The following is a 19672-nucleotide window of genomic DNA, read 5'->3' as shown; positions in this document are numbered from 1 at the left end:
GTTTCACTCTGTTCTCTTCTATATTGATAGATGAATTTGGAACTCTAAATCCAACATGGTTTGTAGTAGCTCTTTGAAACTTGACAAAATAAAGGAGTTTTCAAATTGTCTCTATGATTTGTTTCCGCTTCATGTAGCCCTAAGCAGAGACTGTGGAAAAGCACGTTTATTGAAAGGAGTTGCCAAGCTTCCAAGAAAATAGGAGTTTCCGAAATACCAGCAAATATTTTTTCACCCAATGTTGCTGATACGTGGTGGTAATGACAAGTACACAAATCCCACTTGGCTCACCAAATTTTGTTCTTCTAGGTTGAAGCGTTCGTTTACCGTAGCAGTTTTTATTTTTAGGTTTCACTCTGTTCTCTCCTATATAGATTGATGAATTTGGAACTCTAAATCCCACATTGTTTGTAGTAGCTCTTTGAAAGTTGACAAAATAAAGGAGTTCTCAGTTTTGTCTCTATGGTTTGTTTCCTCTTCAAGTAGCCCTAGGCAAAGACTGTGGAAAAGCACTTTATTGGGAGGGGTTGCAAAGCTTCTAAGAAATAACGAGTTTCCGAAATATCAGCAAATATTTTTTCACCCAATATTGATGATACTTGGTGGTAATGATCAGTACAGAAATCCCACTTGGCTCACCAAATATTGTTCTTCTGGGTTGAAGCATTCGTCTACAGTAGCAGTTTATATATTTAGGTTTCACTCTGTTCTCTCATATATAGATAGATGAATTTTGAACTCTAATTCCAACATGGTTTGTAGTAGCTCTTTGAAAGTTGACAAAATAAAGGAGTTCTCAGTTTTGTCTCTATGGTTTGTTTCCTCTTCTCGTCGCCCTAGGCACAGACTGTGGAAAAGCACTTTCATTGAAAGTGGTTGCCAAGCTTCCAAGAAATTACGAGTTTCCGAAATACCAGCAAATATTTTTTCACCCAATGTTGATCATACGTTGTGGTAATGACAAGTACACAAATCCCACTTGGCTCACCAAATTTTGTTCTTCTAGGATGAAGCGTTCGTTTACACTAGCAGTTTTAATTTTTAGGTTTCACTCTTTTCTCTCCTATATAGATAGATGACTTTGGAACTCTAAATCCAACATGGTTTGTAGTAGGTCTATGAAACTTGACAAAATGAAGGAGTTCTCAGTTTTGTCTCTATGGTTTGTTTCCTCTTCAAGTAGCCCTAGGCACAGAGTGTGGAGAAGCACTTTCATTGAGAGGGTTTTTCAAGCTTCTAAGAAATAACGAGTTTCCGAAATACCAGCAAATATTTTTTCACACAATGTCGATGATACTTGGTGGTAATGATCTGTACACAAATCCCACTCGGCTCACCAAATTTTGTTCTTCTACATTGAAGCGTTCGTCTACAGTAGCACTTGTTATATTTAGGTTTCACTTTGTTCTCTCGTATACAGAAAGATGAATTTGGAACTCTAAATCCAACATGGTTTGTAGTAGTTCTTTGAAACTTGACAAAATAAAGGAGTTTTCAGTTTTGTCTCAATGATTTGTTTCCGCATCAAGTATCCCTATGCAGAGACTGTGGAAAAGCACTTTCATTGATGGTGGTTGCCAAGCTTCCAAGAAAATATGAGTTTCCGAAATAGCAGCAAATATTTTTTCACCCAATCTTGATGATACGTGGTGGTAATGACAAGTCCACAAATCCCACTTGGCTCGCCAAATTTTGTTCTTCTAGGTTGAAGCGTTCGATTACAGTAGCAGTTCTTATTTTTAGGTTTCACTCTGTTCTCTCCTATATAGATAGATGAATTTGGAACTCTAAATCCAACATGGTTTGTAGTAGCTCTTTGAAAGTTGACAAAATAAAGGAGTTCTCAGTTTTGTCTCTATGGTTTGTTTCCTCTTCAAGTAGCCCTAGGCACAGACTGTGGAAAAGCACTTTCATTGAGAGGGGTTGCAAAGCTTCTAAGAAATAACGAGTTTCCGAAATACCAGCAAATATTTTTTCACCCAATGTTGATGATACTTGGTGGTAATGATCAGTACACAAATCCCACTTGGCTCACCAAATTTTGTTCTTTTGGGTTGAAGCGTTCGTCTACAGTAGCATTTTTTATATTTAGGTTTCACTCTGTTCTCTCGTATATAGAAAGATGAATTTTAGAACTCTAAATCCAACATGGGTTTTGGAAGCTCTTTGAAACTTGACAAAATAAAGGAGTTCTCAGTTTTGTCTCTATGGTTTGTTTCCTCTTCAAGTAGCCCTAGGCACAGACTGTGGAAAAGCACTTACATTGAGAGAGGTGGCCAAGCTTCTAAGAAATAACGAGTTTCCGAAATACCAGCAACTATTTTTTCACCCAATCTTGATGATACTTGGTGGTAAGGACAAGTACACAAATCCCACTTGGCTCACCAACTTTTGTTCTTCTAGGTTGAAGCATTGGTCTACAGTAGCAGTTTTTATTTTTAGGTTTTACTTTGTTCTCTCCTATATAGAGAGATGAATTTGGAACTCTAAATCCAACATGGTTTGTAGTAGCTCTTTGAAACTTGACAAAATAAAGGAGTTCTCAGTTTTGTCTCTATGATTTGTTTCCGCTTCAAGTAGCCCTAAGCAGAACTGTGGAAAAGCACTTTCATTGAGAGGGGTTGCCAAGCATCCAAGAAATTACGAATTTCCGAAATACCAGCAAATATTTTTTCACCCAATCTTGATGATATGTGGTGATAATGACAAGTCCAGAAATCCCACTTGGCTCACCACATTTTGTTCTTCTGGGTTGAAGCGTTCGTTTACAGTAGCAGTTTTCATTTTTTGGTTGCACTCTGTTCTCTCCTGTATTGATAGATGAATTTGGAACTCTAAATCCAACATGGTTTGTAGTAGCTCTTTTAAACTTGACAAAATAAAGGAGTTTTCAGTTTTGTCTCTATGATTTATTTCCGCTTCATGTAGCCCTATGCAGAGACTGTGGAGATGCACTTTCATTGAAATGGGTTGCCAAGCTTCCAAGAAATTACGAGTATCCGAAATACCAGGAAATATTTTTTCACCCAATGTAGATCATACGTGGTGGTAATGACAAGTACACAAATTCCACTTGGCTCACCAAATTTTGTTCTTCTAGGTTGAAGTGTTCATCTACAGTACCAGTTTGTATTTTTAGGTTTCACTCTGTTCTCTGCTATATAGATAGATGAATTTGGAACACTAAATCCAACATGGTTTGTAGTAGCTTTTTACAACTTGACAAAATAAAGGAGTTCTCAGTTTTGTCTCTATGGTTTGTTTCGTCTTCAAGTAGCCCTTGGCACAGACTGTGGAAAAGCACTTTCATTGAGCGGGTTTGCCAAGCTTCTAAGAAATATCGAGTTTCAGAAATACCAGCAAATATTTTTTCACCCAATGTTGATGGTACTTGGTGGTAATGATCAGTACACAAATCACACTTGGCTCACCAAATTTTGTTCTTCTGGGTTGAAGCGTTCGTCTACAGTAGCAGTTTTTATATATAGGTTTCACTCTGTTCTCTCGTATATAGAAAGATGAATTTTAGAACTCTAAATACATCATGGTTTGTAGTGGCTCTTTGAAACTTAACAAAATAAAGGAGTTTTCAGTTTTGTCTCAATGATTTGTTTCCGTTTCAAGTAGCCCTAAGCAGAGACTGTGGAAGAGCAATTTCATTGATGGGGGTTGCCAAGCTTCCAAGAAAATATGAGTTTCCGAAATAGCAGCAAATATTTTTTCACCGAAACTTGATGATACGTGGTGGTAATGACAAGTCCACAAATCCCACATTGCTCACCAAATTTTGTTCTTCTAGGTTGAAGCGTTTGTTTACAGTAGCAGTTTATATTTTTAGGTTCCCTATGTTCTCTCATATATAAATAGATGAATTTGGAACTCTAAATCAAACATGGTTTGTAGTAGCTCTTTGAAACTTGACAAAATAAAGGAGTTCTCACTTTTGTCTCTATGGTTCGTTTCCTCTTCAAGTAGTCCTAGGCACCGACTGTGGAAAAGCACTTTCATTGAGAGGGGTTGCCCAGCTTCTAAGGAATAACGAGTTTCAGAAATACCAGCAAATATTTTTTTACCCAATGTTGATGATACTTGGTGGTAATGATTAATACACAAATCCCACTTGGCTCACCAAATTTTGTTCTTCTAGGTTGAAGCGTTCGTTTACAATAGCAGTTTTTATTTTTAGGTTTCACTCTGTTCTCTTCTATATTGATAGATGAATTTGGAACTCTAAATCCAACATGGTTTGTAGTAGCTCTTTGAAACTTGACAAAATAAAGGAGTTTTCAAATTGTCTCTATGATTTGTTTCCGCTTCATGTAGCCCTAAGCAGAGACTGTGGAAAAGCACGTTTATTGAAAGGAGTTGCCAAGCTTCCAAGAAAATAGGAGTTTCCGAAATACCAGCAAATATTTTTTCACCCAATGTTGCTGATACGTGGTGATAATGACAAGTACACAAATCCCACTTGGCTCACCAAATTTTGTTCTTCTAGGTTGAAGCGTTCGTTTACCGTAGCAGTTTTTATTTTTAGGTTTCACTCTGTTCTCTCCTATATAGATTGATGAATTTGGAACTCTAAATCCCACATTGTTTGTAGTAGCTCTTTGAAAGTTGACAAAATAAAGGAGTTCTCAGTTTTGTCTCTATGGTTTGTTTCCTCTTCAAGTAGCCCTAGGCAAAGACTGTGGAAAAGCACTTTATTGGGAGGGGTTGCAAAGCTTCTAAGAAATAACGAGTTTCCGAAATATCAGCAAATATTTTTTCACCCAATATTGATGATACTTGGTGGTAATGATCAGTACAGAAATCCCACTTGGCTCACCAAATATTGTTCTTCTGGGTTGAAGCATTCGTCTACAGTAGCAGTTTATATATTTAGGTTTCACTCTGTTCTCTCATATATAGATAGATGAATTTTGAACTCTAATTCCAACATGGTTTGTAGTAGCTCTTTGAAAGTTGACAAAATAAAGGAGTTCTCAGTTTTGTCTCTATGGTTTGTTTCCTCTTCTCGTCGCCCTAGGCACAGACTGTGGAAAAGCACTTTCATTGAAAGTGGTTGCCAAGCTTCCAAGAAATTACGAGTTTCCGAAATACCAGCAAATATTTTTTCACCCAATGTTGATCATACGTTGTGGTAATGACAAGTACACAAATCCCACTTGGCTCACCAAATTTTGTTCTTCTAGGATGAAGCGTTCGTTTACACTAGCAGTTTTAATTTTTAGGTTTCACTCTTTTCTCTCCTATATAGATAGATGACTTTGGAACTCTAAATCCAACATGGTTTGTAGTAGGTCTATGAAACTTGACAAAATGAAGGAGTTCTCAGTTTTGTCTCTATGGTTTGTTTCCTCTTCAAGTAGCCCTAGGCACAGAGTGTGGAGAAGCACTTTCATTGAGAGGGTTTTTCAAGCTTCTAAGAAATAACGAGTTTCCGAAATACCAGCAAATATTTTTTCACACAATGTCGATGATACTTGGTGGTAATGATCTGTACACAAATCCCACTCGGCTCACCAAATTTTGTTCTTCTACATTGAAGCGTTCGTCTACAGTAGCACTTGTTATATTTAGGTTTCACTTTGTTCTCTCGTATACAGAAAGATGAATTTGGAACTCTAAATCCAACATGGTTTGTAGTAGTTCTTTGAAACTTGACAAAATAAAGGAGTTTTCAGTTTTGTCTCAATGATTTGTTTCCGCATCAAGTATCCCTATGCAGAGACTGTGGAAAAGCACTTTCATTGATGGTGGTTGCCAAGCTTCCAAGAAAATATGAGTTTCCGAAATAGCAGCAAATATTTTTTCACCCAATCTTGATGATACGTGGTGGTAATGACAAGTCCACAAATCCCACTTGGCTCGCCAAATTTTGTTCTTCTAGGTTGAAGCGTTCGATTACAGTAGCAGTTCTTATTTTTAGGTTTCACTCTGTTCTCTCCTATATAGATAGATGAATTTGGAACTCTAAATCCAACATGGTTTGTAGTAGCTCTTTGAAAGTTGACAAAATAAAGGAGTTCTCAGTTTTGTCTCTATGGTTTGTTTCCTCTTCAAGTAGCCCTAGGCACAGACTGTGGAAAAGCACTTTCATTGAGAGGGGTTGCAAAGCTTCTAAGAAATAACGAGTTTCCGAAATACCAGCAAATATTTTTTCACCCAATGTTGATGATACTTGGTGGTAATGATCAGTACACAAATCCCACTTGGCTCACCAAATTTTGTTCTTTTGGGTTGAAGCGTTCGTCTACAGTAGCATTTTTTATATTTAGGTTTCACTCTGTTCTCTCGTATATAGAAAGATGAATTTTAGAACTCTAAATCCAACATGGGTTTTGGAAGCTCTTTGAAACTTGACAAAATAAAGGAGTTCTCAGTTTTGTCTCTATGGTTTGTTTCCTCTTCAAGTAGCCCTAGGCACAGACTGTGGAAAAGCACTTACATTGAGAGAGGTGGCCAAGCTTCTAAGAAATAACGAGTTTCCGAAATACCAGCAACTATTTTTTCACCCAATCTTGATGATACTTGGTGGTAAGGACAAGTACACAAATCCCACTTGGCTCACCAACTTTTGTTCTTCTAGGTTGAAGCATTGGTCTACAGTAGCAGTTTTTATTTTTAGGTTTTACTTTGTTCTCTCCTATATAGAGAGATGAATTTGGAACTCTAAATCCAACATGGTTTGTAGTAGCTCTTTGAAACTTGACAAAATAAAGGAGTTCTCAGTTTTGTCTCTATGATTTGTTTCCGCTTCAAGTAGCCCTAAGCAGAACTGTGGAAAAGCACTTTCATTGAGAGGGGTTGCCAAGCATCCAAGAAATTACGAATTTCCGAAATACCAGCAAATATTTTTTCACCCAATCTTGATGATATGTGGTGATAATGACAAGTCCAGAAATCCCACTTGGCTCACCACATTTTGTTCTTCTGGGTTGAAGCGTTCGTTTACAGTAGCAGTTTTCATTTTTTGGTTGCACTCTGTTCTCTCCTGTATTGATAGATGAATTTGGAACTCTAAATCCAACATGGTTTGTAGTAGCTCTTTTAAACTTGACAAAATAAAGGAGTTTTCAGTTTTGTCTCTATGATTTATTTCCGCTTCATGTAGCCCTATGCAGAGACTGTGGAGATGCACTTTCATTGAAATGGGTTGCCAAGCTTCCAAGAAATTACGAGTATCCGAAATACCAGGAAATATTTTTTCACCCAATGTAGATCATACGTGGTGGTAATGACAAGTACACAAATTCCACTTGGCTCACCAAATTTTGTTCTTCTAGGTTGAAGTGTTCATCTACAGTACCAGTTTGTATTTTTAGGTTTCACTCTGTTCTCTGCTATATAGATAGATGAATTTGGAACACTAAATCCAACATGGTTTGTAGTAGCTTTTTACAACTTGACAAAATAAAGGAGTTCTCAGTTTTGTCTCTATGGTTTGTTTCGTCTTCAAGTAGCCCTTGGCACAGACTGTGGAAAAGCACTTTCATTGAGCGGGTTTGCCAAGCTTCTAAGAAATATCGAGTTTCAGAAATACCAGCAAATATTTTTTCACCCAATGTTGATGGTACTTGGTGGTAATGATCAGTACACAAATCACACTTGGCTCACCAAATTTTGTTCTTCTGGGTTGAAGCGTTCGTCTACAGTAGCAGTTTTTATATATAGGTTTCACTCTGTTCTCTCGTATATAGAAAGATGAATTTTAGAACTCTAAATACATCATGGTTTGTAGTGGCTCTTTGAAACTTAACAAAATAAAGGAGTTTTCAGTTTTGTCTCAATGATTTGTTTCCGTTTCAAGTAGCCCTAAGCAGAGACTGTGGAAGAGCAATTTCATTGATGGGGGTTGCCAAGCTTCCAAGAAAATATGAGTTTCCGAAATAGCAGCAAATATTTTTTCACCGAAACTTGATGATACGTGGTGGTAATGACAAGTCCACAAATCCCACATTGCTCACCAAATTTTGTTCTTCTAGGTTGAAGCGTTTGTTTACAGTAGCAGTTTATATTTTTAGGTTCCCTATGTTCTCTCATATATAAATAGATGAATTTGGAACTCTAAATCAAACATGGTTTGTAGTAGCTCTTTGAAACTTGACAAAATAAAGGAGTTCTCACTTTTGTCTCTATGGTTCGTTTCCTCTTCAAGTAGTCCTAGGCACCGACTGTGGAAAAGCACTTTCATTGAGAGGGGTTGCCCAGCTTCTAAGGAATAACGAGTTTCAGAAATACCAGCAAATATTTTTTTACCCAATGTTGATGATACTTGGTGGTAATGATTAATACACAAATCCCACTTGGCTCACCAAATTTTGTTCTTCTAGGTTGAAGCGTTCGTTTACAATAGCAGTTTTTATTTTTAGGTTTCACTCTGTTCTCTTCTATATTGATAGATGAATTTGGAACTCTAAATCCAACATGGTTTGTAGTAGCTCTTTGAAACTTGACAAAATAAAGGAGTTTTCAAATTGTCTCTATGATTTGTTTCCGCTTCATGTAGCCCTAAGCAGAGACTGTGGAAAAGCACGTTTATTGAAAGGAGTTGCCAAGCTTCCAAGAAAATAGGAGTTTCCGAAATACCAGCAAATATTTTTTCACCCAATGTTGCTGATACGTGGTGATAATGACAAGTACACAAATCCCACTTGGCTCACCAAATTTTGTTCTTCTAGGTTGAAGCGTTCGTTTACCGTAGCAGTTTTTATTTTTAGGTTTCACTCTGTTCTCTCCTATATAGATTGATGAATTTGGAACTCTAAATCCCACATTGTTTGTAGTAGCTCTTTGAAAGTTGACAAAATAAAGGAGTTCTCAGTTTTGTCTCTATGGTTTGTTTCCTCTTCAAGTAGCCCTAGGCAAAGACTGTGGAAAAGCACTTTATTGGGAGGGGTTGCAAAGCTTCTAAGAAATAACGAGTTTCCGAAATATCAGCAAATATTTTTTCACCCAATATTGATGATACTTGGTGGTAATGATCAGTACAGAAATCCCACTTGGCTCACCAAATATTGTTCTTCTGGGTTGAAGCATTCGTCTACAGTAGCAGTTTATATATTTAGGTTTCACTCTGTTCTCTCATATATAGATAGATGAATTTTGAACTCTAATTCCAACATGGTTTGTAGTAGCTCTTTGAAAGTTGACAAAATAAAGGAGTTCTCAGTTTTGTCTCTATGGTTTGTTTCCTCTTCTCGTCGCCCTAGGCACAGACTGTGGAAAAGCACTTTCATTGAAAGTGGTTGCCAAGCTTCCAAGAAATTACGAGTTTCCGAAATACCAGCAAATATTTTTTCACCCATTGTTGATCATACGTTGTGGTAATGACAAGTACACAAATCCCACTTGGCTCACCAAATTTTGTTCTTCTAGGATGAAGCGTTCGTTTACACTAGCAGTTTTAATTTTTAGGTTTCACTCTTTTCTCTCCTATAAAGATAGATGACTTTGGAACTCTAAATCCAACATGGTTTGTAGTAGGTCTATGAAACTTGACAAAATGAAGGAGTTCTCAGTTTTGTCTCTATGGTTTGTTTCCTCTTCAAGTAGCCCTAGGCACAGAGTGTGGAGAAGCACTTTCATTGAGAGGGTTTTTCAAGCTTCTAAGAAATAACGAGTTTCCGAAATACCAGCAAATATTTTTTCACACAATGTCGATGATACTTGGTGGTAATGATCTGTACACAAATCCCACTCGGCTCACCAAATTTTGTTCTTCTACATTGAAGCGTTCGTCTACAGTAGCAGTTGTTATATTTAGGTTTCACTTTGTTCTCTCGTATACAGAAAGATGAATTTGGAACTCTAAATCCAACATGGTTTGTAGTAGTTCTTTGAAACTTGACAAAATAAAGGAGTTTTCAGTTTTGTCTCAATGATTTGTTTCCGCATCAAGTATCCCTATGCAGAGACTGTGGAAAAGCACTTTCATTGATGGTGGTTGCCAAGCTTCCAAGAAAATATGAGTTTCCGAAATAGCAGCAAATATTTTTTCACCCAATCTTGATGATACGTGGTGGTAATGACAAGTCCACAAATCCCACTTGGCTCGCCAAATTTTGTTCTTCTAGGTTGAAGCGTTCGATTACAGTAGCAGTTCTTATTTTTAGGTTTCACTCTGTTCTCTCCTATATAGATAGATGAATTTGGAACTCTAAATCCAACATGGTTTGTAGTAGCTCTTTGAAAGTTGACAAAATAAAGGAGTTCTCAGTTTTGTCTCTATGGTTTGTTTCCTCTTCAAGTAGCCCTAGGCACAGACTGTGGAAAAGCACTTTCATTGAGAGGGGTTGCAAAGCTTCTAAGAAATAACGAGTTTCCGAAATACCAGCAAATATTTTTTCACCCAATGTTGATGATACTTGGTGGTAATGATCAGTACACAAATCCCACTTGGCTCACCAAATTTTGTTCTTTTGGGTTGAAGCGTTCGTCTACAGTAGCATTTTTTATATTTAGGTTTCACTCTGTTCTCTCGTATATAGAAAGATGAATTTTAGAACTCTAAATCCAACATGGGTTTTGGAAGCTCTTTGAAACTTGACAAAATAAAGGAGTTCTCAGTTTTGTCTCTATGGTTTGTTTCCTCTTCAAGTAGCCCTAGGCACAGACTGTGGAAAAGCACTTACATTGAGAGAGGTGGCCAAGCTTCTAAGAAATAACGAGTTTCCGAAATACCAGCAACTATTTTTTCACCCAATCTTGATGATACTTGGTGGTAAGGACAAGTACACAAATCCCACTTGGCTCACCAACTTTTGTTCTTCTAGGTTGAAGCATTGGTCTACAGTAGCAGTTTTTATTTTTAGGTTTTACTTTGTTCTCTCCTATATAGAGAGATGAATTTGGAACTCTAAATCCAACATGGTTTGTAGTAGCTCTTTGAAACTTGACAAAATAAAGGAGTTCTCAGTTTTGTCTCTATGATTTGTTTCCGCTTCAAGTAGCCCTAAGCAGAACTGTGGAAAAGCACTTTCATTGAGAGGGGTTGCCAAGCATCCAAGAAATTACGAATTTCCGAAATACCAGCAAATATTTTTTCACCCAATCTTGATGATATGTGGTGATAATGACAAGTCCAGAAATCCCACTTGGCTCACCACATTTTGTTCTTCTGGGTTGAAGCGTTCGTTTACAGTAGCAGTTTTCATTTTTTGGTTGCACTCTGTTCTCTCCTGTATTGATAGATGAATTTGGAACTCTAAATCCAACATGGTTTGTAGTAGCTCTTTTAAACTTGACAAAATAAAGGAGTTTTCAGTTTTGTCTCTATGATTTATTTCCGCTTCATGTAGCCCTATGCAGAGACTGTGGAAATGCACTTTCATTGAAATGGGTTGCCAAGCTTCCAAGAAATTACGAGTATCCGAAATACCAGGAAATATTTTTTCACCCAATGTAGATCATACGTGGTGGTAATGACAAGTACACAAATTCCACTTGGCTCACCAAATTTTGTTCTTCTAGGTTGAAGTGTTCATCTACAGTACCAGTTTGTATTTTTAGGTTTCACTCTGTTCTCTGCTATATAGATAGATGAATTTGGAACACTAAATCCAACATGGTTTGTAGTAGCTTTTTACAACTTGACAAAATAAAGGAGTTCTCAGTTTTGTCTCTATGGTTTGTTTCGTCTTCAAGTAGCCATTGGCACAGACTGTGGAAAAGCACTTTCATTGAGCGGGTTTGCCAAGCTTCTAAGAAATATCGAGTTTCAGAAATACCAGCAAATATTTTTTCACCCAATGTTGATGGTACTTGGTGGTAATGATCAGTACACAAATCACACTTGGCTCACCAAATTTTGTTCTTCTGGGTTGAAGCGTTCGTCTACAGTAGCAGTTTTTATATATAGGTTTCACTCTGTTCTCTCGTATATAGAAAGATGAATTTTAGAACTCTAAATACATCATGGTTTGTAGTGGCTCTTTGAAACTTAACAAAATAAAGGAGTTTTCAGTTTTGTCTCAATGATTTGTTTCCGTTTCAAGTAGCCCTAAGCAGAGACTGTGGAAGAGCAATTTCATTGATGGGGGTTGCCAAGCTTCCAAGAAAATATGAGTTTCCGAAATAGCAGCAAATATTTTTTCACCGAAACTTGATGATACGTGGTGGTAATGACAAGTCCACAAATCCCACATTGCTCACCAAATTTTGTTCTTCTAGGTTGAAGCGTTCGTTTAAAGTCGCAGTTTATATTTTTAGGTTCCCTATGTTCTCTCATATATAAATAGATGAATTTGGAACTCTAAATCAAACATGGTTTGTAGTAGCTCTTTGAAACTTGACAAAATAAAGGAGTTCTCAGTTTTGTCTCTATGATTTGTTTCCGCTTCATGTAGCCCTAAGCAGAAATTGTGAAAAAGCACTTTCATTGAAAGGGGTTGCCAAGCTTCCAAGAAATTACGAGTTTCCGAAATACCAGCAAATATTTTTTCACCCAATGTTGATCATACGTTGTGGTAATGACAAGTACACAAATCCCACTTGGCTCACCAAATTTTGTTCTTCTAGGATGAAGCGTTCGTTTACACTAGCAGTTTTAATTTTTAGGTTTCACTCTTTTCTCTCCTATATAGATAGATGACTTTGGAACTCTAAATCCAACATGGTTTGTAGTAGGTCTATGAAACTTGACAAAATGAAGGAGTTCTCAGTTTTGTCTCTATGGTTTGTTTCCTCTTCAAGTAGCCCTAGGCACAGAGTGTGGAGAAGCACTTTCATTGAGAGGGTTTTTCAAGCTTCTAAGAAATAACGAGTTTCCGAAATACCAGCAAATATTTTTTCACACAATGTCGATGATACTTGGTGGTAATGATCTGTACACAAATCCCACTCGGCTCACCAAATTTTGTTCTTCTACATTGAAGCGTTCGTCTACAGTAGCAGTTGTTATATTTAGGTTTCACTTTGTTCTCTCGTATACAGAAAGATGAATTTGGAACTCTAAATCCAACATGGTTTGTAGTAGTTCTTTGAAACTTGACAAAATAAAGGAGTTTTCAGTTTTGTCTCAATGATTTGTTTCCGCATCAAGTATCCCTATGCAGAGACTGTGGAAAAGCACTTTCATTGATGGTGGTTGCCAAGCTTCCAAGAAAATATGAGTTTCCGAAATAGCAGCAAATATTTTTTCACCCAATCTTGATGATACGTGGTGGTAATGACAAGTCCACAAATCCCACTTGGCTCGCCAAATTTTGTTCTTCTAGGTTGAAGCGTTCGATTACAGTAGCAGTTCTTATTTTTAGGTTTCACTCTGTTCTCTCCTATATAGATAGATGAATTTGGAACTCTAAATCCAACATGGTTTGTAGTAGCTCTTTGAAAGTTGACAAAATAAAGGAGTTCTCAGTTTTGTCTCTATGGTTTGTTTCCTCTTCAAGTAGCCCTAGGCACAGACTGTGGAAAAGCACTTTCATTGAGAGGGGTTGCAAAGCTTCTAAGAAATAACGAGTTTCCGAAATACCAGCAAATATTTTTTCACCCAATGTTGATGATACTTGGTGGTAATGATCAGTACACAAATCCCACTTGGCTCACCAAATTTTGTTCCTTTGGGTTGAAGCGTTCGTCTACAGTAGCATTTTTTATATTTAGGTTTCACTCTGTTCTCTCGTATATAGAAAGATGAATTTTAGAACTCTAAATCCAACATGGGTTTTGGAAGCTCTTTGAAACTTGACAAAATAAAGGAGTTCTCAGTTTTGTCTCTATGGTTTGTTTCCTCTTCAAGTAGCCCTAGGCACAGACTGTGGAAAAGCACTTACATTGAGAGAGGTGGCCAAGCTTCTAAGAAATAACGAGTTTCCGAAATACCAGCAACTATTTTTTCACCCAATCTTGATGATACTTGGTGGTAAGGACAAGTACACAAATCCCACTTGGCTCACCAACTTTTGTTCTTCTAGGTTGAAGCATTGGTCTACAGTAGCAGTTTTTATTTTTAGGTTTTACTTTGTTCTCTCCTATATAGAGAGATGAATTTGGAACTCTAAATCCAACATGGTTTGTAGTAGCTCTTTGAAACTTGACAAAATAAAGGAGTTCTCAGTTTTGTCTCTATGATTTGTTTCCGCTTCAAGTAGCCCTAAGCAGAACTGTGGAAAAGCACTTTCATTGAGAGGGGTTGCCAAGCATCCAAGAAATTACGAATTTCCGAAATACCAGCAAATATTTTTTCACCCAATCTTGATGATATGTGGTGATAATGACAAGTCCAGAAATCCCACTTGGCTCACCACATTTTGTTCTTCTGGGTTGAAGCGTTCGTTTACAGTAGCAGTTTTCATTTTTTGGTTGCACTCTGTTCTCTCCTGTATTGATAGATGAATTTGGAACTCTAAATCCAACATGGTTTGTAGTAGCTCTTTTAAACTTGACAAAATAAAGGAGTTTTCAGTTTTGTCTCTATGATTTATTTCCGCTTCATGTAGCCCTATGCAGAGACTGTGGAAATGCACTTTCATTGAAATGGGTTGCCAAGCTTCCAAGAAATTACGAGTATCCGAAATACCAGGAAATATTTTTTCACCCAATGTAGATCATACGTGGTGGTAATGACAAGTACACAAATTCCACTTGGCTCACCAAATTTTGTTCTTCTAGGTTGAAGTGTTCATCTACAGTACCAGTTTGTATTTTTAGGTTTCACTCTGTTCTCTGCTATATAGATAGATGAATTTGGAACACTAAATCCAACATGGTTTGTAGTAGCTTTTTACAACTTGACAAAATAAAGGAGTTCTCAGTTTTGTCTCTATGGTTTGTTTCGTCTTCAAGTAGCCCTTGGCACAGACTGTGGAAAAGCACTTTCATTGAGCGGGTTTGCCAAGCTTCTAAGAAATATCGAGTTTCAGAAATACCAGCAAATATTTTTTCACCCAATGTTGCTGATACGTGGTGGTAATGACAAGTACACAAATCCCACTTGGCTCACCAAATTTTGTTCTTCTAGGTTGAAGCGTTCGTTTACCGTAGCAGTTTTTATTTTTAGGTTTCACTCTGTTCTCTCCTATATAGATTGATGAATTTGGAACTCTAAATCCCACATTGTTTGTAGTAGCTCTTTGAAAGTTGACAAAATAAAGGAGTTCTCAGTTTTGTCTCTATGGTTTGTTTCCTCTTCAAGTAGCCCTAGGCAAAGACTGTGGAAAAGCACTTTATTGGGAGGGGTTGCAAAGCTTCTAAGAAATAACGAGTTTCCGAAATATCAGCAAATATTTTTTCACCCAATATTGATGATACTTGGTGGTAATGATCAGTACAGAAATCCCACTTGGCTCACCAAATATTGTTCTTCTGGGTTGAAGCATTCGTCTACAGTAGCAGTTTATATATTTAGGTTTCACTCTGTTCTCTCATATATAGATAGATGAATTTTGAACTCTAATTCCAACATGGTTTGTAGTAGCTCTTTGAAAGTTGACAAAATAAAGGAGTTCTCAGTTTTGTCTCTATGGTTTGTTTCCTCTTCTCGTCGCCCTAGGCACAGACTGTGGAAAAGCACTTTCATTGAAAGTGGTTGCCAAGCTTCCAAGAAATTACGAGTTTCCGAAATACCAGCAAATATTTTTTCACCCAATGTTGATCATACGTTGTGGTAATGACAAGTACACAAATCCCACTTGGCTCACCAAATTTTGTTCTTCTAGGATGAAGCGTTCGTTTACACTAGCAGTTTTAATTTTTAGGTTTCACTCTTTTCTCTCCTATATAGATAGATGACTTTGGAACTCTAAATCCAACATGGTTTGTAGTAGGTCTATGAAACTTGACAAAATGAAGGAGTTCTCAGTTTTGTCTCTATGGTTTGTTTCCTCTTCAAGTAGCCCTAGGCACAGAGTGTGGAGAAGCACTTTCATTGAGAGGGTTTTTCAAGCTTCTAAGAAATAACGAGTTTCCGAAATACCAGCAAATATTTTTTCACACAATGTCGATGATACTTGGTGGTAATGATCTGTACACAAATCCCACTCGGCTCACCAAATTTTGTTCTTCTACATTGAAGCGTTCGTCTACAGTAGCAGTTGTTATATTTAGGTTTCACTTTGTTCTCTCGTATACAGAAAGATGAATTTGGAACTCTAAATCCAACATGGTTTGTAGTAGTTCTTTGAAACTTGACAAAATAAAGGAGTTTTCAGTTTTGTCTCAATGATTTGTTTCCGCATCAAGTATCCCTATGCAGAGACTGTGGAAAAGCACTTTCATTGATGGTGGTTGCCAAGCTTCCAAGAAAATATGAGTTTCCGAAATAGCAGCAAATATTTTTTCACCCAATCTTGATGATACGTGGTGGTAATGACAAGTCCACAAATCCCACTTGGCTCGCCAAATTTTGTTCTTCTAGGTTGAAGCGTTCGATTACAGTAGCAGTTCTTATTTTTAGGTTTCACTCTGTTCTCTCCTATATAGATAGATGAATTTGGAACTCTAAATCCAACATGGTTTGTAGTAGCTCTTTGAAAGTTGACAAAATAAAGGAGTTCTCAGTTTTGTCTCTATGGTTTGTTTCCTCTTCAAGTAGCCCTAGGCACAGACTGTGGAAAAGCACTTTCATTGAGAGGGGTTGCAAAGCTTCTAAGAAATAACGAGTTTCCGAAATACCAGCAAATATTTTTTCACCCAATGTTGATGATACTTGGTGGTAATGATCAGTACACAAATCCCACTTGGCTCACCAAATTTTGTTCTTTTGGGTTGAAGCGTTCGTCTACAGTAGCATTTTTTATATTTAGGTTTCACTCTGTTCTCTCGTATATAGAAAGATGAATTTTAGAACTCTAAATCCAACATGGGTTTTGGAAGCTCTTTGAAACTTGACAAAATAAAGGAGTTCTCAGTTTTGTCTCTATGGTTTGTTTCCTCTTCAAGTAGCCCTAGGCACAGACTGTGGAAAAGCACTTACATTGAGAGAGGTGGCCAAGCTTCTAAGAAATAACGAGTTTCCGAAATACCAGCAACTATTTTTTCACCCAATCTTGATGATACTTGGTGGTAAGGACAAGTACACAAATCCCACTTGGCTCACCAACTTTTGTTCTTCTAGGTTGAAGCATTGGTCTACAGTAGCAGTTTTTATTTTTAGGTTTTACTTTGTTCTCTCCTATATAGAGAGATGAATTTGGAACTCTAAATCCAACATGGTTTGTAGTAGCTCTTTGAAACTTGACAAAATAAAGGAGTTCTCAGTTTTGTCTCTATGATTTGTTTCCGCTTCAAGTAGCCCTAAGCAGAACTGTGGAAAAGCACTTTCATTGAGAGGGGTTGCCAAGCATCCAAGAAATTACGAATTTCCGAAATACCAGCAAATATTTTTTCACCCAATCTTGATGATATGTGGTGATAATGACAAGTCCAGAAATCCCACTTGGCTCACCACATTTTGTTCTTCTGGGTTGAAGCGTTCGTTTACAGTAGCAGTTTTCATTTTTTGGTTGCACTCTGTTCTCTCCTGTATTGATAGATGAATTTGGAACTCTAAATCCAACATGGTTTGTAGTAGCTCTTTTAAACTTGACAAAATAAAGGAGTTTTCAGTTTTGTCTCTATGATTTATTTCCGCTTCATGTAGCCCTATGCAGAGACTGTGGAAATGCACTTTCATTGAAATGGGTTGCCAAGCTTCCAAGAAATTACGAGTATCCGAAATACCAGGAAATATTTTTTCACCCAATGTAGATCATACGTGGTGGTAATGACAAGTACACAAATTCCACTTGGCTCACCAAATTTTGTTCTTCTAGGTTGAAGTGTTCATCTACAGTACCAGTTTGTATTTTTAGGTTTCACTCTGTTCTCTGCTATATAGATAGATGAATTTGGAACACTAAATCCAACATGGTTTGTAGTAGCTTTTTACAACTTGACAAAATAAAGGAGTTCTCAGTTTTGTCTCTATGGTTTGTTTCGTCTTCAAGTAGCCCTTGGCACAGACTGTGGAAAAGCACTTTCATTGAGCGGGTTTGCCAAGCTTCTAAGAAATATCGAGTTTCAGAAATACCAGCAAATATTTTTTCACCCAATGTTGATGGTACTTGGTGGTAATGATCAGTACACAAATCACACTTGGCTCACCAAATTTTGTTCTTCTGGGTTGAAGCGTTCGTCTACAGTAGCAGTTTTTATATATAGGTTTCACTCTGTTCTCTCGTATATAGAAAGATGAATTTTAGAACTCTAAATACATCATGGTTTGTAGTGGCTCTTTGAAACTTAACAAAATAAAGGAGTTTTCAGTTTTGTCTCAATGATTTGTTTCCGTTTCAAGTAGCCCTAAGCAGAGACTGTGGAAGAGCAATTTCATTGATGGGGGTTGCCAAGCTTCCAAGAAAATATGAGTTTCCGAAATAGCAGCAAATATTTTTTCACCGAAACTTGATGATACGTGGTGGTAATGACAAGTCCACAAATCCCACATTGCTCACCAAATTTTGTTCTTCTAGGTTGAAGCGTTTGTTTACAGTAGCAGTTTATATTTTTAGGTTCCCTATGTTCTCTCATATATAAATAGATGAATTTGGAACTCTAAATCAAACATGGTTTGTAGTAGCTCTTTGAAACTTGACAAAATAAAGGAGTTCTCACTTTTGTCTCTATGGTTCGTTTCCTCTTCAAGTAGTCCTAGGCACCGACTGTGGAAAAGCACTTTCATTGAGAGGGGTTGCCCAGCTTCTAAGGAATAACGAGTTTCAGAAATACCAGCAAATATTTTTTTACCCAATGTTGATGATACTTGGTGGTAATGATTAATACACAAATCCCACTTGGCTCACCAAATTTTGTTCTTCTAGGTTGAAGCGTTCGTTTACAATAGCAGTTTTTATTTTTAGGTTTCACTCTGTTCTCTTCTATATTGATAGATGAATTTGGAACTCTAAATCCAACATGGTTTGTAGTAGCTCTTTGAAACTTGACAAAATAAAGGAGTTTTCAAATTGTCTCTATGATTTGTTTCCGCTTCATGTAGCCCTAAGCAGAGACTGTGGAAAAGCACGTTTATTGAAAGGAGTTGCCAAGCTTCCAAGAAAATAGGAGTTTCCGAAATACCAGCAAATATTTTTTCACCCAATGTTGCTGATACGTGGTGGTAATGACAAGTACACAAATCCCACTTGGCTCACCAAATTTTGTTCTTCTAGGTTGAAGCGTTCGTTTACCGTAGCAGTTTTTATTTTTAGGTTTCACTCTGTTCTCTCCTATATAGATTGATGAATTTGGAACTCTAAATCCCACATTGTTTGTAGTAGCTCTTTGAAAGTTGACAAAATAAAGGAGTTCTCAGTTTTGTCTCTATGGTTTGTTTCCTCTTCAAGTAGCCCTAGGCAAAGACTGTGGAAAAGCACTTTATTGGGAGGGGTTGCAAAGCTTCTAAGAAATAACGAGTTTCCGAAATATCAGCAAATATTTTTTCACCCAATATTGATGATACTTGGTGGTAATGATCAGTACAGAAATCCCACTTGGCTCACCAAATATTGTTCTTCTGGGTTGAAGCATTCGTCTACAGTAGCAGTTTATATATTTAGGTTTCACTCTGTTCTCTCATATATAGATAGATGAATTTTGAACTCTAATTCCAACATGGTTTGTAGTAGCTCTTTGAAAGTTGACAAAATAAAGGAGTTCTCAGTTTTGTCTCTATGGTTTGTTTCCTCTTCTCGTC

This window comes from Callospermophilus lateralis, chromosome 7, assembly GCF_048772815.1.
Source record: "Callospermophilus lateralis isolate mCalLat2 chromosome 7, mCalLat2.hap1, whole genome shotgun sequence".
In the NCBI taxonomy this organism is placed as follows: domain Eukaryota; kingdom Metazoa; phylum Chordata; class Mammalia; order Rodentia; family Sciuridae; genus Callospermophilus; species Callospermophilus lateralis.
Note: the sequence above shows the minus strand (reverse complement) of the source record.